The sequence below is a fragment of the Neolamprologus multifasciatus genome, chromosome 17 (genome assembly GCF_963576455.1).
Source record: "Neolamprologus multifasciatus chromosome 17, fNeoMul1.2, whole genome shotgun sequence".
NCBI classification, from domain to species: Eukaryota; Metazoa; Chordata; class Actinopteri; order Cichliformes; family Cichlidae; genus Neolamprologus; species Neolamprologus multifasciatus.
In genome coordinates this window covers 16,431,469-16,454,979 of record NC_140455.1, presented here as the reverse complement: position 1 = coordinate 16,454,979, position 23,511 = coordinate 16,431,469, and the positions used below count along the sequence as shown (strand labels likewise).

General features: G+C 39.5%; 1 protein-coding gene across 1 annotated transcript in view; it reads left to right on the top strand.

The window, feature by feature from the left end:
• LOC146499191 (potassium voltage-gated channel subfamily A member 5) overlaps positions 1-23,205 on the top strand; it is a 45,566-nt gene extending 22,361 nt beyond the window's left edge. Inside the window, exons 2-3 of the mRNA XM_085137009.1 lie at positions 15,054-17,714; positions 17,765-23,205. The gene's annotated coding sequence lies outside the window, so the exon portion shown is untranslated. The remainder of the gene's footprint in view (positions 1-15,053; positions 17,715-17,764) is intronic.
• The last annotated feature ends 306 nt before the right edge of the window (positions 23,206-23,511 follow it).

Below are 23,511 nucleotides of genomic sequence, written 5' to 3'. Positions count from 1 at the left end.
AGTGTGAGATTCCACAATCACTACAAAAAGCCAAATCAGACTTGCTTCTCCTAAGTGCCCTTATCCAAGCTTATTATTACCTTATTATTTTTTTAGTTTCCTGTGGAATATTTGGGGGTTGGGCCTCGTGGCAGCATGCTGGCTTTCATTAAAGGTGCATTTTGTGGTTTGACGGGCAGAAGAAATTCATGACGAGCTAAAAATGTGAAATATGAACAGATTTTAATATAATATTCATTCTGCTTTGGTCTCTACCATCGTGATTTGTTTCTGATTTTAGTCAGAGCTAAGGCTGATTTTATTGATTAAGGTTGCAGGCATTGAAGCACAATATATATTTTTGTTTGGGCAGAAATAACTGGAAAATGTTATGGTACTGGGTCATTTTGACCCAGCGTTCTTAGTTTTCTTGTGTTTATTCCATGGTTCCTAGGTTGTTCTGTTAAGATGTTGCTTATTAGATTTCCCCTCGTGGCTTTACTCCCGGTGTGCCCTCTCTGTGTAGTGAGTGCTCGTTTCTCCTTGTGTTTTATTTCATGTTTTCCCCAGCCCGCTATGTCTGTGTTCGCTCTCGCCCTCTGGTCTGCGTCTCTGTGTACTTCCTGTTTTACTTTGATAGTCTCCCGTCAGTGTGCGTCAGTGTTGTGTTTGCTCCTGCCGTGTCTCGTTATGATTATCAGCGTCACCTGTGTTCCCCATGTGCTTCCACTTCCCTCGTTAATCCTCTGTGTATGTACGTCCACGGCTGTATCCCAATTCAGGGTCTGCAGCCTTAAAGTACGCAGCCTCAACGATCCTCAAGGGCCGCATACTTAAAGACCGCTAAGGCCGGAAGTGCGAGGCTTGCGAAATGGAACGGTCTAGCCTCCACTGCGCTGCCCAGGTTGCCTAGCAACCATGATACTAACAGCTGGAAACGTTTCATACAGCTTTGTTTGACAGAAACTTTGATCATTCTCTGTAAGATTAAGGTCAGCTATTGAATGGCGTATATTTTAAAGTAAAGGCTTTAAAACCAAGTTAGTACAAACGTCACTAATGTCACATAACTTTGCCGACATGTGGCCAACAGTAATGTTTTAATGTTCTTCATTATTAAACATTTGCACATAAATAAGTGACATAATATTCAGTAATTACTTAAAGTTTACTCTTCGGGCGCCCCTCATCCGCCGTTTTTTTTCGTCAAAATTATCCACACCCACCGCCACGCTATTCAATTCAATTCAATTCAATTCGATTTTATTTATATAGCGCCAAATCACAACAAATGTCGCCTCAAGGCGCTTCATAGATACAGAGAAAAGCCCAACAATCATATGACCCCCTATGAGCAAGCACTTTGGCGACAGTGGGAAGGAAAAACTCCCTTTTAACAGGAAGAAACCTCCGGCAGAACCAGGCTCAGGGAGGGGCGGCCATCTGCTGCGACCGGTTGGGGTGAGAGAAGGAAGACAGGATAAAGACATGCTGTGGAGGAGAGACAGAGATTAATAACAGGTATGATTCAATACAGAGAGGTCTATTAACACATAGTGAGTGAGAAAGGTGACTGGAAAGGAAAGGAAATGCATTCTGGGATATGTTGGGCCACGAAGTCTACACCGCCACGTCCTTGAAATTCAGGGAAATGAAGGACGCATTTGAGGGCCGCATTTCGAGCAGCCTTCGAATTGGGACAGCCTTCGTTGCGTCGCTGTGACGTAATCGGCCTTAAAATCCGGCCTTTAAGGCTGCAGACCCTGAATTGGGATACAGCCCACGTCTCCCTCAGTTCTGTGTCACGCCGTCAGTGTCTCATCCCTGAAGCTGTGTGATTTTCCCTGTGTTTCCTCAGTCATCAGTTTATCATTCCCAGTATAGTTCCGTATCAGTGTTAAGCCTGCAATAACGCAGTGATCTTGAGTTGAGTTCTGTTTCTGTGAGTTTTGCGTTTGGGTCCTCACCTGCCTGAACACAGCCCGTTCATGACAGAAAATGCATAAATTTGTCTTAAATTATGTAAAACTGCTTCACTTTACTGTATGCAGATCCCTAATGTACAACTGTATTAACCCGAGGCAGTTTGTTCTTTCCTTTTCACTCGTTTGTACTTTCACTTTTACGTACGGATCGAGTTTCCACATAAAAACAGGGCTCTAGAGTACGAACAATTTGCCCGCACACGCAACTTAAGTTTTCAATTATGCGACTAAAAAAAAATCCTAGGTCACACCGGTGTGACCAGCTGTTCGAGTAAAAAAAAGAAAAAAAGTCTCCGCAACTCTGAAAGTCTCCATGTTGTGAACAACAGAGACACATTGTGCCCATATTGTGGTCTAAACCAGCGGTCCCCAACCTTTTTGCGCCACGGACCGGTTTATGCCCGACAATATTTTCACGGACCGGCCTTTAAGGTGTCGCGGATAAATACAACAAAATAAAACTAGTACCGGTACCGAAAAAAAGAAGATTTATTCATAACACATGTGAAAAGACCCAGGAAAACCGAGTTAACGATAAAAACGATAACAAAATAACGCTGAAAACCGATAAAAACCCTGAAAACCATACATTTCACACCTGAACCTCAACTCTCGCGGCCCTGTACCAAACGACTCACGGACCGGTACCGGTCCGAGGCCCGGGGGTTGGGGACCGCTGGTCTAAACCAATCAGAGATAGTCAAGGGCAGGACCTCTTTGATTGGTCCAGATATTCCTGTAGGCCTACATGTGTGTACATTTGAAAGTGCAGGTGTTATGCCAAAGTAGGTATCCCCAACAAAATTCGACATTTTGCCTGATCATTATATGCCACGATAAATGCACTACTCAAGTGTCCCCTCTCCTCACAGCCTTTCAGTGGCAGACAGCAGCAAACAGGTCATCAGAGGAGCCCGATATGATGATTAAGTTTAACGTTATCTACAATATTGCCAAAGAAGAAGTTCCGTTCACTAAGTTCAAGTTCCAGTTAAATATCTCCTGCTGATCACTTACTCCCTTTTGTTCTTGTTAAGTGATATGTTGAATAAAAATAAAAAATCAGGACTGATCTGGTCCCTTTGGATCTGTCCATGCCCTTGCAGAATCTGAGCGTTCATGTAAAGGAGTTCAGCAGCATGTTGGATTAAATCAGTTCATGACTCTGTTGAACACATCTGCAGTCAGTCTCACTGCAGCTCATCTTCATCGCTCTTCTCTCTCACAGAGGACGAGGGTGTGAAGTCGTGGGCCGTGTCGACGCCGAGCATCGCCGAATTCTTCATTCATCTTAGGCTGTTGAATAACCAGAGAATGAACTGGAGCAGAAAGAAACACACTTCTGCTCACTGAACAGGAACATTTTACAAACCAAATGAGAGATCATGTTCACCTGTAACTGTACTTTTTACATGAACAGTTTTAGCTTCAGCAGCTGACTCAATAGGACATTAGAAATGCCACCGTGTATTATAGCCCCATGTTTCTGACAGACAGTAAAGTACTGATATCAATGACACTGATTTGATTTCAGTTCAGACAGTTTCTTGAAAAGAAAATACAAACAAAAAAATAAAACCTTTTTTTTTCAATGTTTGCGCAGCACTGATTTAGTTGGTTGGGTTAGACTAGAATTTCTTAGGACCTGTTGGATGGTTTTCCATGAATCTTTATTGTGTCCAGAAGATAACTCGTATGGATCCATTCACCTTTGTTCATGAGCTTTACATCTGTGGTTTTGAAAGTGCTGTTTTTTTTGTATCACAGATTTCTTGGACAATATCTGTGAAAAGTTGTTTGGCCACCATCTTGTTGGATATTTGGATTTTTTACATGGGAGCCTATGGGGACTGACTCACTGCTGTCTCTGCTGGACATTAGAGGAACTGCAGGTGTTGGAGCTGCGGTGTTGGCTTCACATCTCAGTCATGAAGGTTGTCACTTGAGAAGGCTCCAGTGTTTAGGCTTCAGTTTAGTGGGAGAAGGTCTTGCTAGCAGGTGTACTCATTTGTGTATGCTGAAATTGGAAGATGGAAATTTAATCACAAATGGCTTGAAAATTATGATTCATAGTATTTATTTACTTTTCATGGGTAACTGTCTCAGCTGCAAGTTGGTTATAAATATTTTTTAAAGTAGCATTTAAAAGGTCTCTTATACCTGCAGACACCCTGTTTATTTATAAACGGTTCATTTTGACTATTGTCATTATAATTATGTTAGCATTCTATCATTGGGGCATCACCTAAAACAAGAGCTCAAATCTTAATCTTGTGTTTAGAATAGAATAGAATAGAATAGAATAGAATAGAATAATCCTTTAATTGTCCCACAAGGGGAAATTTGGTTGTAACAGCAGCCAGAAAGACACATATACAAGCAAACAGTACACAGGACACAGAACAGAAACATACACAATTTTTCTTACATATTTACATATGGACAATGGTTACTATAAACAGAGTACTGTTGCTATATGTGCGGCTAAGAATGTTTGAAGTGATGGTTTTATGTTTTTGGAGTAATTTTGATTTGTTTTTGTGACTGAATCCATGAATAGGTTTTGCAGTGGTGCTCTTTAGCTTGCTAGTAGTAGTGTACAGTTTTTAACTTGTTGATGGGGCTCTGAGCGACTCTACTCACGTTCATACACAAGCATGAGAGATAAACCCCATGAAAGCATCTCTATGACTGCAGGGAAGTCTTCTGGTGCTTTGCAGTTTGACCCACTATCTGAGGGAGACTGCAGGCTAAAACAACCGAGAGATATAAAGGCATAGGAGATATTAAGAAGATAGGATTAACAGTTTACCCTGTTTTTTTTCCCAGAGATGGAGCTCCATCAGAAATACATCTATCATTGCATTCGGATGGGATTAAAATCATCTCCCTGTGAAATCGGAGTCAAAAATCCTTCTCAGGGGGGATAACTCCAGGTCCAGTCAGCTAGAAATCTCCATAGATATACAGATATCAGATCACACATAGTCATGCATGATCATTAAAGTAATGCAGAGGATCAGGAGCTGCTTATCACTGATTTGAAGCCAATTGGGTTGAAACTACTTTATCTGCCTTCCTGATTCCTGTTTTTATCTTTGAAAGCAATGCTGATAAAATTTTGTAAGGATACTGTGACAGCTGCAGTCCTCTTCTCGACTGCCCGTCACCATCAGATTTCCCATGATTCCAAAGCAACAAGCAGCCAGACCATCTCTGGGTGTGAAAACACATTTGGATACAGTCAATTTATGCATTGAGCTGTGAGGTGTGTGTGTGTGTGTGTGTGTGTGTGTGTGTGTGTGTGTGTGTGTGTGTGATTTCTCTCTCTCTGTACTGAGGCTGAAATCTGTGCAGATCCTTTTTGGTTGCAGAAACACTTCCTGAACTAAGGTCTTCAAGTATGTTTTTTAAATGATTATTTAATGTTTTTAGTAAATATAGTTATTAGTTTTAGCTTTACTGCTTTTCCTGTTTTTTAACTCTAAATGTGAGCTTAATTTGAAGACCATAAATTTATCTTGATATTGAATATAACTTAGAACAACATAGATAATGATCGAAAGTTAGATGAATCTTTAGAAAGATTTGTTTGAATTTACTTTGTTATAGCAGTGGAAGAATTACAGATAATTCATCTCTTTATAATACAATGTTTGGCGAATCTGTTTATTCACATACTTATAATTTATTTGCTTACTGTTGAATTTTAAATAAATAATCATGAAATAATTATAAAATGCTTCCTGTTAAGTTCTCCAATAAAAGCTTAAAATTTCTAAAAAAGTGTTTGATGTTGAAATCCAAATAAAATCCAAAATACTTATAATATAATTAAAGGGCAGCATGTATGAAGTCACAGAAACAACAACAATATTTGACCCTTAAATAAAATTACAAAATTATAAAAATCTCACATTTTGAAATAAAATAATATATTAAAATAAATAAAAAATGTTAAGAAATAAAAGTATTCACTTCTTTGTTTTTTGTTGCTGTTTATTTTTCAATGAAGGGCATATAATTTTTTTATGTTGTAAGTTCAAAAACATAAAAACAACATTAAATGATTTTAATAATGAAATAAATGGCTACTAAATAATCTCCCAAAAAAATTAAATATAAAATAAATTTGGATATCTGCCGAATCCGATATAGTGTATTTTTTAATCAATAAAACTCTTTTTTTAATATCTTGCTGCATTTTGTATAACTTCATACTCAAGTTTAAAAAAAATAAAACAAAACACTAAAGCTATTCTGTTATACCTGTAGGCAAATACACTGCACCCAAAATATTTCATAGTTCAGCAAAACTGATCAATCTAATTTACTTAAACCTACTCCATCCTTCCTATTCTGGTATTTTAAAGAGTACTTAGCAGAAATACTAAACAACCTAACTAATAGGGTTGTAAACTCCCAGCGAAAAAAACAGGGAACCACCCCCCCACCCTCCACCTTGTGATGACGTAATCAACTTTAATTTAATGCACGTGTTAAAAAAATGCACAGAAATGAATGATTTTTCTTCAATATTTGAATAGATTCAATATCTTTTTTCAACAGAATTACAGACTGCACAGATCGTATCTTCCCAAAGAAAAAAGTACTATAGCTTACTAGGGTATATTAGACTTAATAGTTACTATATACAGTAATGGACTTCTATACATTTTACATCGGATTAAAACTTATGGGTGTAAAATTCAGATAATTATTTATTAAAAGCTAGACAATTTAAATGAGAATGAGAAAGAAAAGTATTTCTTTGTGCCCCCCTCTCCCTGTTAATACCCTACCTGCCCCCTGGCAAAACTTTGCTAGACCCGCCCCTGCGCAGTTACCAGCCATCAGCTACGTAGAAAAGGATCCTGGTGTAGAAAGTAATATTAAATCAATTCTAACAGCAGCTTATCAAGCTTAAATGTGCTACTGTTGTTTAGCCGCTGGTTTCCTCTTTCTGGTGCAAAGTGGGCGATAAACAAACAAGAGAGATGGGACAGAAGAGCCGATCAGCTGATCATTGATCAGTTTCATGATTGAAGCACATTTGATTGAAGCAACAAGAGAGGGAGGGAGAGAGAAGAGGCAGTAGCTCCATATATCGGTTGTTAAGCTTAATGTGGGAATCCTTTACAAACATTCAGAGATGAACTTACACACTTGCTTTACTTCTCTCTGGGATAACTTTCTTGGAGATGAAATGCCGGTTTGGTAACGAGGCTCCAAATGCTCAACCAGACCGCTGACAGGTCTTGCACGCCAAAGCCGCGTCACATGACGCATACTGCTCTGACGTGCTAAGGTTATGAGCTGAGTTTTGTGAGGTGCTTTTGTGATATTTAATGGATCATATTACATTTTTTATTTCTCTCCGATATCCGATACTGTAATTTAGGTCAGTATCGGACCGATACCAATACGTAATATCGGATCGGTCCATTTCTAATATAAATAAAGGACCAAATAAATACCTAAATTGACCACAACAAACAACTCTAAGAAAAAAAAAAATAAAATAAAAGGGTTATGTGATAAGGTAATATGGGAAAAACAAAAATAGAAGCAACATATTGCTAGCTTCAGCTGTTTGACTACCTTTACTGTGTATTTCACTGTACTTTCATTCAAATATATTCATATAAAATAGATTTTACAGTCCTGCTAATATAAAATCCATACTTTGTACATCTACTAATTAAATAGGCATTTTTATGTTTAATAACCTACAGAGAAATTTGTCATTTCTGGGCCTCCGTACATGTGCCTGTCAGATTTTTTTTTTCAGGCGTTTTTAGTCTCTTAGCTCAGCTTTTTCACTGTGAGATGCTGTAACTATGGCAACCATGGATAACTTCAAATTAGTGGTGGATGAAGAAGCCCTCCAGGTTAGCAGGATGTTTCACAACTCCAGCCTCTTCTCTCTGTGCATTACTCCTACTGAGTAACGCCAGACATACAGGACTCATGAATACACAAATACACACACACACACACACACAAATGAAACAACACATCCCAGCTTTAAATAGTCCAGAGGGCAATGAAGCTGCTGGAGCGTTAAGAGCGAGCGCCCAAATGTCATTGTTCTCATCTTAATGTAAAATTTCACGTGTAGAGTTGAGCCTGTGTGAGATGGGGAGGGAAGTGGCATCAAATCATTTCCTTCATTTCATTTTAAACCTTTCCAGACATAAATCCTCAGAAACAGCAGAGCCTTATCCGACTTGAACCAATCCATGATCATTTCACTGAATTTCAAAGCAAAGCGTCAACAAAACAGGACAGGCTGGGTGCCCCGACACCAAAAACCAACTAAAGAAAAACACAACCCACACTCCTCCTAACAGGAGAGAAGCAAATCTCCAGCTCCTCCTAGTGGAGAATAGTGAGATCGACCAGAGCACCAACAAAGCCCAGATGAAAAGCCTTGTCACCATGTTTTCAAATTTTTCACAACATTTTAAAATTATTGTATTATTGTTTATTTCATTGTGAATAAAACAGCTGCTGATTCAGAAATATTTGGGTTTTTATCAATCATTTAACCCTTTTCTGGAACAGTTTTTATGGGATTATTACAAACAAGATGGTTTGTGGCTAAATCTAAAGACAACAATTGTACCTTTAAGCTGTCCCTCTGATGGACTCATTTCTAATCCTGTCCATCCTGCTCACTGAACATCTTCAGCTCGGCCTCCTGTCTTCGTGTTAGTGTGCATAAATTGCTCCGTTAGTCACTATTAAATACAGGATTAAATTGTTGGCACAGTTTCAGTTAGAGGTTTTAAAACACTCGTTCATGTGAGCCAAACGCTCAGCTGCAGACTACTTTGTGATGTCACGAATGGCAGATATTAATAATGCCTGAAGCTTTCTTTAGGTGCCTTCCCAGCTTTGACAAATGTCCAGCTAGGGTAAGCACATTTACTTAGGGCCTTCTTGATATGATGTTTTTCTTATTCCCTGGCTGCTGTGTCTGTGGGGATGGTGTTTGCCCTGTGTTGTAGCATCCTGATGACACCCAGTTTGTACCCCAGTGGATAATGAGACTCAAACCTTAAATACCGATCCGTATACGTAGGTTTACGGTAAAAATAAACCTTTAACTTTACCCCATTACTCATTGACATTTCACAGTCTAAGAAGGCTAACCTGCTACTTTTCATATCCTGCATGGTGAACTCAATATGTTGGTCCACCAAGTTAATGTCATCAATAAATTGTGGTACAACCTGAGATTTGATTTTCACCCAGATGTCATCTGCATACCTGAACCAATGACTTAGTAGTGTTGGTCCTGTTACTGAGGTTGGGATCATCCTGCAATCTCTTACGGACTACTGACACTGCTTCAGTGACTGGAACATAAGCGAAGAGAGATGTAACATTGTACAAGACAATTGTTTGATCTCCCTCCATAATGACATCTCTTACCTTGTCAACAAAATCCAAGGTGTTCTGGACTTGGTGTTCACAGCTGCCTACCAACGAGTTGAGGATCAAAGCCAGAAATTTTGAGATGTTATAGGTGACCGAGTTGATCATACATACAATTGGTCTTAAAGGTACACCTTGATTATGTATCTTTGGTAAACCATACAGACTTGGTGTAGCTTCCCCTGGATATAGCCTGTGGTATGTGGTCCAGTCAGTAGCTTTTTCTTGTTCTAACTGCTTCAGACAACCACTCTCTTCCTGTAACTACTTCCTGGGTCTCATTTCAGGGGCTCATAATTATTTCTCATGATAGTCTTTCTGGTTTAGCAAAACTGTGCACCTACCCTTGTGTGGCAGAAAGATGATAATGTTGTCATTACTAAGTGATGTGAGTGCCTTCCTCTCCTTTATGCTCATGTTGGATGCTAAGGGCTCTGCATTGCTTAAAGAGGCCTTTGATGGTCAGTGGTTGTCAATCAATCGTCATGACAATTTGCATATTAATAATCATGAAACTGACCTCACAGTCTATTGTTAGTCAGTGGTGCTAGTTTCAGTCATTTTGCAAATGTGCTGTTTATAAGGTTGGGGAAACCTGCAGTCAGTTTCTCCCACTGAAAATGCTACGTCCAAATGAACAGAATCAACTTTTTGGCAATCATATAAAGGATTATTTTAAACTGTGAATCAAAGATGGTCACTCATAGTGGACATAAATGCGACCATTTTTGAACAGAGTCCGTGGTTTACGACACCAACTGTCTGCCATCTATAATCCAGTTTTGAGATCCCTTCCCAGACGCCTTAATGCCCACTCACATCCTGGGCCATCTGACCTCAGGAAATCACATGATAGGGGGTGGATAGGTTTCACAATGAGCGCACCCGAAAATTTGGTTGATTGTGACCTACACCCGTCTTCACACCTTGGTTCATGTGATTAGGTAGAGGATCAGTAGGGGGTCCATTGTCCCTCTTGGTGGGTTACTCCCACAGAGCTTTAATCTGGGACTCTCCACCATTTGACCCTAGTACTGAAGAAGCTTCTCGGATGAGAGGCGAAACGTCTTCAAGCAACTTAAAGAAGTCCAGATGCTTTTCTTTCCAAGCTCCTTAGACCACAGTAAACTTTGTCTCGACTAGGGATGGGTATCGTTTAGGTTTTATCCGATACCGGTGCCAAACGGTGCCAGTGCTTAAATGGTGCTCAAACCGGTGCTTAAAGAATGGAGAACACAAAATTGGTCCAAAAACCTCTCATGTTCATCTGTTTTTTTGTAAAAAGATAACAATGTTAGCCTTTTCTGCAGCTATGGGGCATATATGATATCACTCTTGGCTGGAAGCAGTGCTTAAACAATGGAAAAAACACAAACTTTGTCCAAAAACCTCTCATGTTTAACTGTTTCCCACTTTTTCTTTGGTCATTTTAGCCTTTTTGGCCAGGGTGAAGGGAGTATCTGCCATCAAACAAGAAGACAGCCGCATGTAACTACGACAGTGTTTGCTAGTTTACCTTACATGCATTAATGTAATAACGTGGTTGGCGTACTCAACGTACATTACACACGAACAACATTAAGCTACTCACGCAGAGAAGAACGGCTGCTGCTGCCATCATCATCCGTCATCATTTCTGCTACACTGGCAGGGCTAGGGGCCAGGACTCTCGTCTTCAGGTTCTTGGGGGATGTTGCTAACTCCGGGTCCGATAACAGGCAACCCACCCGCAGTAGATGTGCTCGGTGTGAGGTCTCGCAGCAAGCTATCAAATAAGGCAAATTTTTCGGCTTTAAAAAAAAACCGCTATGCGTCGCCAGGTGTTTCATCGGATTTGCGGTGTTACCTCCTTTGCACAGTATCACCTTAAAGCACTTGTTGCAGGCTGCTGAGTTTGCATATTTTGCTGTGAAGTACAGTCAGACTTTTGACCGCTTCGCCGTGGGCATTTTTAATCTGTAGCTCTGCTCAAAAAGAACGTACGTACCTGGACCCGCCTACTATCCTCGGAAACGTAAAATGATTGGCTAGAATCTAAAGTGTATCACAGCTCAGGAAAAATAAGCACCGAAATAAAGCACCGAAATGTGCGCTGCTTTTCGGTCTGGTTACTACCGTTGCCATCATGGCACCGGATACCGGTACCCATCCCTAGTCTCGACCCTCTAACTTTTCATTGAATCCTCTTCCTGCATATTCAGAGCTGAGATCCCGAGGATTACTGGTATTTTAAAGAAACTAAGGATGAAGCTATGAGAAGCGTTCACTCTGAATGGCAGAATGTTGTGATTGTTACGTAACACATGTCTGCAAAGGACAGTGGTCTCAGAGCCTATGTGGTTGAAAGGCCGTCTGCTTTGGTGGGATTCACACTGTGCTGTGGCGTCTCAGCTCTGTGAGTGTGAGGTTAGTGGGATGAGATTAAACTCTCCTTTCAAATCTCAGTTTAGCCTTTTATTTAAACCTGCAGTTTCCTTTCAGAGTGTATTCGTAGTGAAGACTTCACAGGCTTCGAGTTCAGGACTGATGTGTTTATTTGGCAGCTGGGTGGGGGTGGGGGGTGTTGTCAGTCGTGGTAACACCTCGTGACCCTCTTGGAGAGCATTTGTTGAGGGAAAGTGTAGGAGGAAGGTTTTCCTGCCTGCTGGATTTGGCTGCTGCATATGCTGCAGTGGATTACACTGATCCAACTTAATGCCTCAGACGTGCAATCATAACTACAGGAGCTGCTGAGGGCACAGCCGTGGACGCTCGCAGCACCAGCTGCTGCCACCGCTGGTGGATTAACTTCGAGGAAGATGGTGTAAGGTGGGGGTGGAGGCACATGCAGACCCTGAGCTGTCGACCACCCTGCAGAAGCCCTCTTACTCTCAGATTCTTTCCTATCCACACAAACCCTCACACACTGGTTTATAATCTGTGGAGTAAAAAATCGGACAAAGTTCCATTTCTCCCTCCCGGTTTAAACATTCATGCACAATCAAGGACACACAGAAGATACAACACAAAGAGGAAACTAGCTCGCCACCAAGCTAACATTGTTAGCTGGCATTAGCTGAAGTTAGTTCATAGATTGCAGACTGTAAGACTTGATGGATAGCATTAAGTACCTGCTACCTGCAAATAATCATGCGCATTTAGGCGGTAACTGTAACGGAATACCCCCAGAGGGGCCGATGGCGCAATATGGCAGCCCCAGTAAAAAAAACCTTCAGACCCTCTGACTGTCTGCATTCTGAGCTCTCAGGAATCTTCAGGGATGGTGACCTCATTGTGCAGGAATCTGATTGGTCAGTGATTTCCTGCCTGTTGGTCTCTGATCTGGAGAATAGCCTGCTGTGGAGCACGTTGGGTCTGCAGGATCAGTTACTGTGATGCTAAATCCTGCATTAAGGTACAGGATAACATATCCACATCTACAGCCAATTTATTATCCCCAATTAACCGAACATGCAGGTCTTTGGACTGGACCTGGAGATGACCCACTAATAGTGATGTGCGGATCGATCCTGAAATATCGATTCCTCCGATACCAATCATTTATGTTCTAGAATCGATTCTCACATTAAAATATCGATATTTTAGTAATTTAGGGTAAATTTGTAGTTTATCATTAACAGGAACACAGTGGAAAGAAACGATATCATTCGGATTGTCTACATTCAAAGGAACTACTTCCTCTTCCGCCTTTCATAGTCATGTGCGAAATACGGCTGTATAAAAGCCGGGTAGTACGTCACGAGCTCCCTCGGTGGAGTGAAACTCTGCCGTCTGCTCCTTGCTATCTAAAATATAACCGGGCGCTGACTTAAACTCTTGACCGTCTCACACTTCTGTTTAATCAGTTTTCTGTTTGACGTTTATTCAGCTGTGTGAAAACCCCGGAGGAACCCTCCTGAGGGATTAATAAAGTTACATTTAATTTAATCTAATCTAATAACTTTAATCTCAGCCAAACCGATTTACTCATGAACAAATAAAACACTGAAAAAGCCAAACAATAACATTTTTAAGTTATCAAAGTGACTTATACATCATGTTTAACCTGAGTAGCGAAAGACCGCGGGGGGTTGAAAACGATGTGTCGGCTCAGATATTTGAAGTTTACACAGCTACATTCTTTTGTTTTTGTTTTTTTGCAACCCAGAAAGAGAAATAAGAGCAATATTAAAACTAAGTAGCTGCCGCCATTGTTGGAAACTGGAATTGGTTGGGCTGCGCTTTGAATCCTGCAATATGGTTTTTCAATTTTGTTGTCCGGGTGGAAAATCGGGAGAAATTCGGGAGAATGGTGGCTCCGGGAGATTTTCGGGAGGAGCACTGAAATTCAGTATTCTCACGGAAAAATCGGGAGGGTTGTTGTTGGAGGGTATGGTTGTGGCAACATCACTAACCTTGTCAAACACCTCAGAGTAAATCATATCACAGAATATGACGAGCGTATGTTGAGGCGAACTGAAGAGGACAGGGACAGATGCTGCTAGGGCGAGACAGGCGTCTCTCACGGAGTCCTTTAGTGCTGCAGGCAGGCAAGGTGTTCAAATAGCGCACAACTTCAGTTTTTTTTATTTCTATATGGTGAACTCTGCATTATTAAGTGATAAGAACAAGAAATCTGATGTCCTGTAATTATTATGACGCTATAATTTGAGATACAATAAATAAAATAAGTTTTTGTACAGAGTATCGGTATCGGATGAGTATCGTCAATACCACCCTGAATATTACTTGGTATCGGATCGGAAAGGAAATCAGTGGTATCGCACATCACTACCCACTAAGCTACAGGGAAAACAAGCAAAGTCAAAGAATGAACCCAGCTGGGGTTTGAACCAGCAACCTTCTTCCTGTGAGGGGACAGTGGTGGCAAAATGATAAATTTGATCCTTTAAATTTGACAGTTGTGTCGACTCAGCTCAGTTTGCTACAGCTAATAAAACAACTTTTGTTGTTATACAAAGACCCCCAACCCCACCCCACCCTCCCAAAAATCTCACCTAAACCTACATATTGCCTGGTCATTGGAAGAACTACAGCTTTTCTTTTGATCTATGAGAAGTACAATCATCTGGTTTATATCATCTGGAGTTTTTCAGGTCCAGTAATGACGGCTGCCTTTCTCCGATCGTCCTGATTAGCACTGAATGTTTGGCCCAAATGTGCAGGTTTCTTTGGGTCACATGATGCCCAAAATATATGTGTCAAAACACCCATAGAAACAAGCACTTCAACTCTGAATGCATCCAGGAGGATTAGCTTTTTTTCTCTGTAGTTGCCACAGCAGCATCCTAAGTAAGTACCACCTGTTTGGCCCAGATGTGGCCTGGTATCAACAGCTGATTTTGCACAACATTTGGCCTCATTGATGGGTGGATTTAGCTGCATCAACTCAGGCACACAACCTCTTTATATCAGCCAGATATCATGTTTGTTGTGTCACATCTGGCTCATTTGCTATAACTTGGCCAACAGTGCCATAAGCAGCCTGGATTAGGCCCGAATGTGTCTGCTGACTGAGACACAGCAGAGTGTTTATTTTGGCATCAAAGTTGTGGATCTTTAGTGGAATATGCTTTGTGGATATTTTCTAGTTTTTCTATTCTCCCCACACTAACACATCCCATATTCTTGTTTATGTCTCCACAGAGAGTTTAAGCCCTGCCCTCCAACCATCAGGAGAGTCGATCCGACCACAGGAATCCCCTCCATCAGGAAACGCCAACAACTAAAAACCTGCTGCTGTGCTTTGAAAATCAGCATCATCCACCCTTTTTAGAACTCTGTGCCTTCAACCAAAACTCACCAGTGATACTTCTGAACCTTTCTTTCTTTTTTTTTTTTTTTTTTACTTTTTTTCTTTTTTCAAGCAGGACTCAGAGGACATATCTGCCTGATGAAGGAGGGCCTGGGATCCTGCTGCTGTCTCTCTGAAGAAAAAAAACAAACAATAAAACCCGACATGCAACGTTTCAATCATTTTAACATCCCACCGTGTTCTTTTTTTAATCAACCAACTGTGTCAGTGATTTACTTCATATCGGAAGAAATCCCTTGCTGTGCAATATCATCGATATTTACGTGAATCTGTTATGTGGATGTAGATTTTGGATGAACTTTTTGGTTTATTTTTGTAATGATGTTTTCCTGATTTCTATTTTTCTAAAACGGTGTAAGAGAGATGAGGGGATACAAACAAAAAAACAAATTTAAACAAAGACGGGACCTTCACTTGTTGGTAAAAAGGGTGTTTAGTTTTCCTTAAATCATCCCCTTCCTGCTGTGACCAGGGCCAAAGCCATAGCCTATCTCAGATAACAATGGACGAAGCATTTCAAACAACCAGTGTCCCTAACAGCAAGATGCATTCAGGGTCTCACATTCTCACGTGTCAGCTCATCTTAGCTGTTTGTTTCCTGTTTTTTTCAGGGCCTTGAATCCAAAGTATTTAGTACTCTCTACCTTTGTGTGGCCTGTTTTTCTTGCCGTTATTTTGTACTTCCTCCTACATATCAGTCAAGCAACTTTAAGTGGCATGATTATGTGTGCCTGTAGAGAGAGACATGAATGAGTGTCTTCTTCACAAATTGGACATAAAGTACTGTAAACTTTCAAATATGTCACAGAATAATGGCTGGATAACAAATCCATGAAACAGGGATCTAGTGGTTTAAAAAATGTGGAGTCAATTAGTTAAGTGTCTAAAATACAAATTTTTTTTCTAGAATAACCCTTTATTTGGAAGCATACTCAACAAAACCACCCATTCAAACTGTAATTTTTCTATGAGCTTTATAAAAAATGAGAAAAAGAAATAACTTTACCAGCAGTTACAGATTTCAAGGGTTACATGACAGCTTATTGATTATATATTTATTATTTACTATTATATATTTATTTTTAAAATTATGTAAATGAGTCCTGACGTAGTACCTCTACAGGGCAGCCAAGTCAACTAAGTAAAGGATTGGAGCTGGTAATTCATATAAAACTGTCTGTCCACACCCTAAACATCTCAGTTAAGTGTGTTCGTCTCCTTTGGATGCTTTATAAATGTGATAAATCTGAAATATCTTTGGATTTCAAGTGAATTTGCAGAACAACGGGAAAACAAGGGTCCTGCTGCTTTTTGAAGACTGAAATGTTGATGTTGTATTAAACTGGCATCCTAAAGGATTCTAAAATGTCATTTTGTCAGATACCTCACATAACAGCACACACACCAAAACAACACTTTGCGTGTAAATGACCATCGCCAGAAGCTGTGACAGGGCAGCACAAATTGACATCCAGTTCAATATTTTATCAAGCAAATCTTCATTTTCTGACCTATTTAATTTTATTTAAAAAAGGCTTTCTGTAACATTAAAGTTCCAGAGTGTAAAATATCACCACCAGATGTCAGCAGATTGCAGACTGCAGTCAACTGAGTTCTGTTTTTTTGCGTCTCGCAATTCAAGTACATACCTAGCGACGGTGGCCACTGTAGGACAAACAAATTTTAATCAGCCAAGAGATATCTAAAACATCACATAATGGCTGTAGTTAAAACACTGTAACTAATATATTATATAATATCCAAACTATTTTGAACATGTTTGAATAATATTAACACTTAGCAATAAATCAGAAAATTAAAAAAAAAGGTTTCACTTAAATATTTTATGTTTTTATCCCTGAGACACCTCAAAGCTTTAGTTGCTGTTCATCTGTAGTGAGTGTACCCAGAAAGCAAAGTCACTCCAGACCAGATCAGCCCTAGATTTATTTCCCCTATCTTTGTCAGTCCACTGTTTACCTCAGCTGTCAATGCCGGGTGAGAAGCATCCACATCTATTTTGTCTGGAAGAGGCTGAAAAACTTTGTGAAAGAAGTCAGACATGAGTCAATGTGTTAGTGAAGATCACTTCTGTCTGATAACAGTGATAACTGAGGTGACTTATAACAACAACTCAGCTTATGTAAATAGTTTCTTTTTAAGATGCTTGAAGTTAGACTTATATTTTGTGAGACAAACCATTTAAAGCCATCTTTGAAAACCAAAACCTCAAAATTAAGTAAGTAAAACTTTATTCATATAGCACCTTTCAAGACAGAGATCACAAAGTGCTTCATAAAGAAATGCCAGAGCATTTACAACAAAAAAGACAAAAAAAGTTTAAAAAAAACCACAAAGATTATTTCTTAGTTGTTTTTTTAAAAGAGACTAAAGAGACTACAGTGTCCACAGATCTCAAGGTCAAAGGTGGAGAGTTCCACAGTGGCAAAAGTTATGTCTCCCTTAGTTCTCAGCCAATGCTACTCATCCTTGTTCACTCATGGTTATTGTTTTACCAGTTTTATGTGGTAATAAATGTAAGCTAAGATTCAAAGATAACTAAATGTTTTACAGAAAATAAGCTCTGTCTGTAAAGACTACGAGCCAGAAAACTTGAAACTTAACTGGGAAAGCTTTAATAAATCCGATTTTAAACATCTATAACACCATCTCGAGTTACTGGATTTAAAGGTGTTCTGTCCCATATAACAATAAGAACTTGTGCCTCTTCTCACTTTAACTTTGATTTGATCCATAAGTCATTCCACAGGCAGAACAGGTCAGCTAACATTGGCCAACCACCACAGCCGACTGAGAGAATAATCAAAATATGAGCACAGATTTTCACTCAGCACTTTTGGAAAGAAGATACTGCAGAGATGTGATATATGGTTTATAAACTCTAAGATTCGATTAGCTTGTTGTATATCAATCCTTACAAATGTGCTGTACAGTGGTTTATAGTTTGAATCTAAAAGATAGATATGAAATCCTGATATGAAGCCTCCAGCTGAGCGTGCTCATGCTTGACCAGAGAGCAGTTGTTTACCGGGCTAGAGGTGACAGGAGCTAAAGGGCTGGTTTCAACAGATTTCTGTACAACAGGACGTCTTTGTTTGAGGTTCTTCCTTACAGTCTTCATTTTTAAGACCCAGAAGGTTTCTTTGTTTTAGTGTGAAGAAGTTTAAATACATACTGAAAATATTCACATTTAATAAAGCATCCATTTATAAAACTGAGGAACCACCTTAGATGTTTAATAGAAGGAATGTGTCTCTGTGTTTCCACATAAAACTGGTAAAATGTCATCACAAAAAAATACTGCTGTGATGAATCAAAGAAACTCATCAGCAGGTTCTTGTGTTTAACCACCTTAGTTTGGCTTACAGTGGCGGGCCATGAGTGATGCCTTTGTAACTTAGAAGGCTGCACCACTGAGGAGGATCAGGAATGATGATTATTAATCATTTTTGACAACTTGCAACATGCTGCATACTGGTGCAATGAAAAGTCCCAAACTTACACCACTCTTCTTCACACGTTTTTGCACTCTGTAAGGTTATCCATTGAGCCCTATTTAGGTGTGCTGGATCTGGCTCTCAGGGAACCCATTTGAACTAAACATTTGAAGCTGACACTTCAGTGGAAATCTAGAATATTTCCATTTGAAAAAAGCAGTCTTGAGATTGAACATTATACTCAGCAGGTTCAATTAAAGGTAAAATAAGGTGTAGACTTTCAAATATTCAAGAAAGACGATGTGGAATAATAAATATGTTTAGAAGTGGAAAGTGGAAAAAAGTAAAAAATATATAGGAAAACTACAGCCTGACAATGCAGCAGATAACTTCATGTACCAGTGAAACCTGTCACCAGTGGATAAAAATATAATTGCTTGAAAGATGATGGTTATTAATCTTCTATTGAAGATAAAAGCCTGAAATTACTCAGAAACATCTTCATATTGTATATAAAAGATGGGAGTCATAGCTGGTGGTACAGTCCAGGCTATGGCACCAGGTTGTGGGTTTCGATCTCTTAGTTGGAGGAGTCAGATCTCTGGGCTAAATGTGGCCCTGTCTGTAACTTGGACACTAATTTGGACCAAACTGTTATTTCTTTTCTGATTTTTATGTCCAAATGCTAGAAAATATGAGTTGAAGCTGTAAATTTGATTTTCTGTGGTAAACAAGTTGCCTCCAAGGCTGGAAGTGAAAGCCATCTTTAACATTTTTGTACTTTTGCCATTATTGACTCAGATGAGCTAGGACACAAAATCTGGGTACATGTGTCTGCTTTTATTGTGAAACACTAGAGGAATTCCTTAGTTTTTACAAATAAACAATAACCATGAGTGAACAAGGATGAAGAAACCATGAGAAAAACAGGCCTGTTTGAGATTTTACAGTACTTCCTGTTTTATTGTCTCTGCCCTGCTCTCTGTAGCTGTGAACTGTGCTCCATCAACCCTTGAAGCTGCTAACCCTGTACTGTGTAGATCGGAGATGTCGGAGATGTCCAACCTTACCCTTAAGTCTCCTTATACCTCTTTCACACACAAATACACACTGCTCATTATTAGAATCAGTTAGCGATTTATCTTATTCAGTTTGATTCAGTTTGTGCCTCTCAAGGAATTTCTATTCTCTGACTGCCGAACTGAACAATCTTACCTGTGTCACATGATATTCCTGCTTTAATTCACCAAACAGGCGTTGACGGATAGAGGTGGTGCAGACAGTCCTCTATAGGTTTAATCAGATGGTGTACACGTGAGGACTGATAGGCACCTATTAGTAACTTTTGCACATACCTGCTCCAGTTTTGTAAATTTCGCTTTATGCTGACATCATAAGTAATCGTTACCTTCAGCAATCATCATTATTTCCATTTAGGATCTGATAATGTTGTTTTATTAGGACCACAGAGATTTTTCTCCGGGAGATCTGATTTCCAGAGATGAAGCTGTATCAATCTTTTATTCACAGTAATTCAGACTATTTTAGCTCCTAAAATTATTACTATATTTTTCGGACCATAAGGTGCACTGGATTATAAGTAGGGCTGGGTATCGTCACTGATTTCTAGAATCGATTCAATTCCGATTCACAAGGTCCCGAATCGATTCGATCCACGATTCGATTTAATTCGATTCGATTCGATTCACTTCAATTTGAATCTGGGAAATTTTGACAGTCAGAAATATTATAATTCAGATCAGTACATTTACATATTTTTGTATCTATAAAAAGGAAGCTGACACACGCAAGACTTTATCAAAGGTATCACAGCAGATGCCTTTGTGTCAAAGTAGCTGAGGATAAAACACAGAAAAACATGAAGGTGATTTTCCTGGCCTGGGATTTTATAAAAATATTCTGCAGTACATCAAAAACGAAAGAAAACCAATAATCAACACATGAACATTACCTCTGAAGTTACAGCGGTTTTATTAGAGACATGGCTAAGCGTTTTGCATTTTGCATAATTTTAAAAAGTTTAAATTTGTTCAGTATTGAACGGCAGAAATTAGGTTTTCTTTTCAGAAGTATATAAAACGAAGAAAAAAAACGTCGGCCGACAGCACTGTAAACAACGGTAGACTTGTGCGTAACAAGCAAGCGAATAATGCAGAAAACAGTACAGAGAGAGGGGGGGGGAGAGAGAGAGGGGGGGAGAGAGGGAGAGAGAGAGAGCGCACGCGCACGCGAGAGAGCTGTGCATCGTGGTCGAAGCAAAACAATAAAAGTAAGAGTGAATACATGACGATGTTTATGTGATGCGTAGTTTGGATCTTCTTTTGCTGCTGGTTCGGTCAATATTGTTTGGAGAGACATCAAACTAACAGCTTTAGAATCAGCGCATAAAGGGCGTGAACACAAAGCGCGGACCCGCCGACAGATCAGAATCAGCGAGCTGTCGGCTTTCAGCCCCGACTGTGAGAAAGGCGACATCTAACTGATTCTGATCCGCGGGTTGCGCTGTGTGTTTACGTCTTTGTGCAGAATCCGTGTTCCTGCTCTCATTTACTGTCTTAGCTGTTTGGTGGTTGTTGAAATTTTGTGAGATTTCACCAGAGATTCTGGCATTTCGGGCAAAATAAATTTATATTAAAAAATCGATTCAGGATTTTAATGAATCGATTTTACGTTATCCAAGCCAGAATCGATTTTAATCGATAAATCGATTATGAAAACCCACCCCTAATTATAAGGCGCATTAAGCGAAACAAAACAGTTAGATAAGTCAAACTTTATGCAACTAATTCTTCTTGCTTCCTCAACTTCCGTACCATTGATTCATTAATGCTGAATCCTTTTGCAGCTGCTCTATTCCCATGTTGTTTCAGTATATTAATGACTAATCTCGTATTGTCGATGGATTATCTCAGTTGTTCTCCTGACTAATGTTTGGTCCGTTTACAGCATCCTGCCATGCGACTGCATTTGTCGAAATCATCAGGAACCCTTATGTTAACTTTTATTGAGTGGAAAAAAGTTAGCATTCATCCTCCAGCCTCACTGATTTTATGTTATGCTAACATAACTGTGTCGCTAGCGATCACGTAGCACATCATTATATATCAGCTAGCCCAACTTCAGTAACCCTACAAAAGTCACTGCTGTTTACATTTCTGTCTTCATTTATGTTGGAAGTGATAGCAGAGCTGTATGTTTTAATTTGTTTCAGAAATCTCTCAGTCAGAACATGCTATATCATGTTTAGATGGAAACTAGCGAGCTAACTTACTGCTAACTTCTAACTCCATTAAATTTAATACATTCTGTCATCATGGATGCCTTAATTGTTACGCCTGGTAAAGCAGCAACGCTGATCATTTTATTAAAGATGAGAGAATTTAGACAGTTTTTTTTAAATCTCAGTGATGCCGCAGTGCTCGTTTGACTTTGGGACCTGAAGCAGATGGAGTTTTGGACCCAGATTACTCTGCAAGGCTCCTGACTACAGTAGCCATAATGCTCTGGTGCGGCTTCGTAGCTGACCAAAGTCATACTAAAACATTTTTTTGACCAATTTTTGAGCGCCGCGCAACACATAAAATCAGTTCAAGGTCAGTAAGCACAACCAGAATTCATACATATGGCGCACCGAATTATAAGGCCCACTGTCAATTTTTGTGAAAATTAAATAATCATGCTTTTTATTCACGGTTTTATATGCAAAACGCAATATTTGGTTAAACAACTTATCTCAGCTGTTTTCTTTGAGTATCTTTTTTAATGTGTTTCATGCAGAGATTAAAAAATTACAATCAAATCAAAGCCATCTGAAACATATATTTCACACCACTTCCCATTAACCTGAAAATGCCAGTGTCTGTAAAATCATGAATCAATCTTAAACTAAACTAAATTTAAAGATTTTCCAGCATAAAGCTTTCAGTTTGGGTGATGTTTTGTAACAATGACTTTATGGTTTCATCTGCTTTTTGTTTAAGTTAGAGTTAGCATAAAGACATTTATAGGATTCTTTTTTTTAATTTGAATGGCAAGCTTTTTATCTGCACTCGTGGTAAAACCCCTCAGAGGCACAAACTGATGCTCGTGGCTCGCACATTTTGCAGCATTTTGGACATTTTCCAACACGTCTGAAAAAGTGACTTTTTGTTGGAAACCTGCAAAGTTTTCTTAGTGCATGACTTTGACTGCATTAGCCCAGCAGTCGTACAAACCTGGGGATGTTGTGTTGTACTGGCAGTAGTGGAATTAGTTTCCGTCTGTGTGAGTGTGAAGCTGCTGCCCTCCATCGAGAACCTTTACTGACACCTCTCCCAAATACAGCGCTGCCAAACTGGTCTGAATAAGCCAAAAGTTTCTGTGTGTAGAAGTGGTTTAAGTGTTTCACATGTTAGACCTCCACCCATCAATGTTACATCGTGTTTTTAACTAAAAGAATCCTGTTTGTTAAACTGTTGATAATATATGCAGAAGAGTTATGAAATAAACAGAAACTAACTGGAAACTGCTGCTTGGCTGCTTTTCACTGTTCTTCCACTTGATGGCGCTGTTAATGAATTTTCTGCATTTCAAACAGACTTGCCTGTACAAAAGTCTCTTAATGTAGAGCGGCCACATCACTGTAGTTACTTATTTAATACCATTGCACTAATTCTTTGAAGTTAGTTTTTGGACCCTGCACAGCACATAGAAAGTAATTTAATTTAATTCAGTTCTATTTTATTTATATAGCCTCAAAGTACAACTTTGTACTTTGAGGCTATATGTACAACTGGAGGCTATAAGTACAACTGGAAGATCATTCTACAGA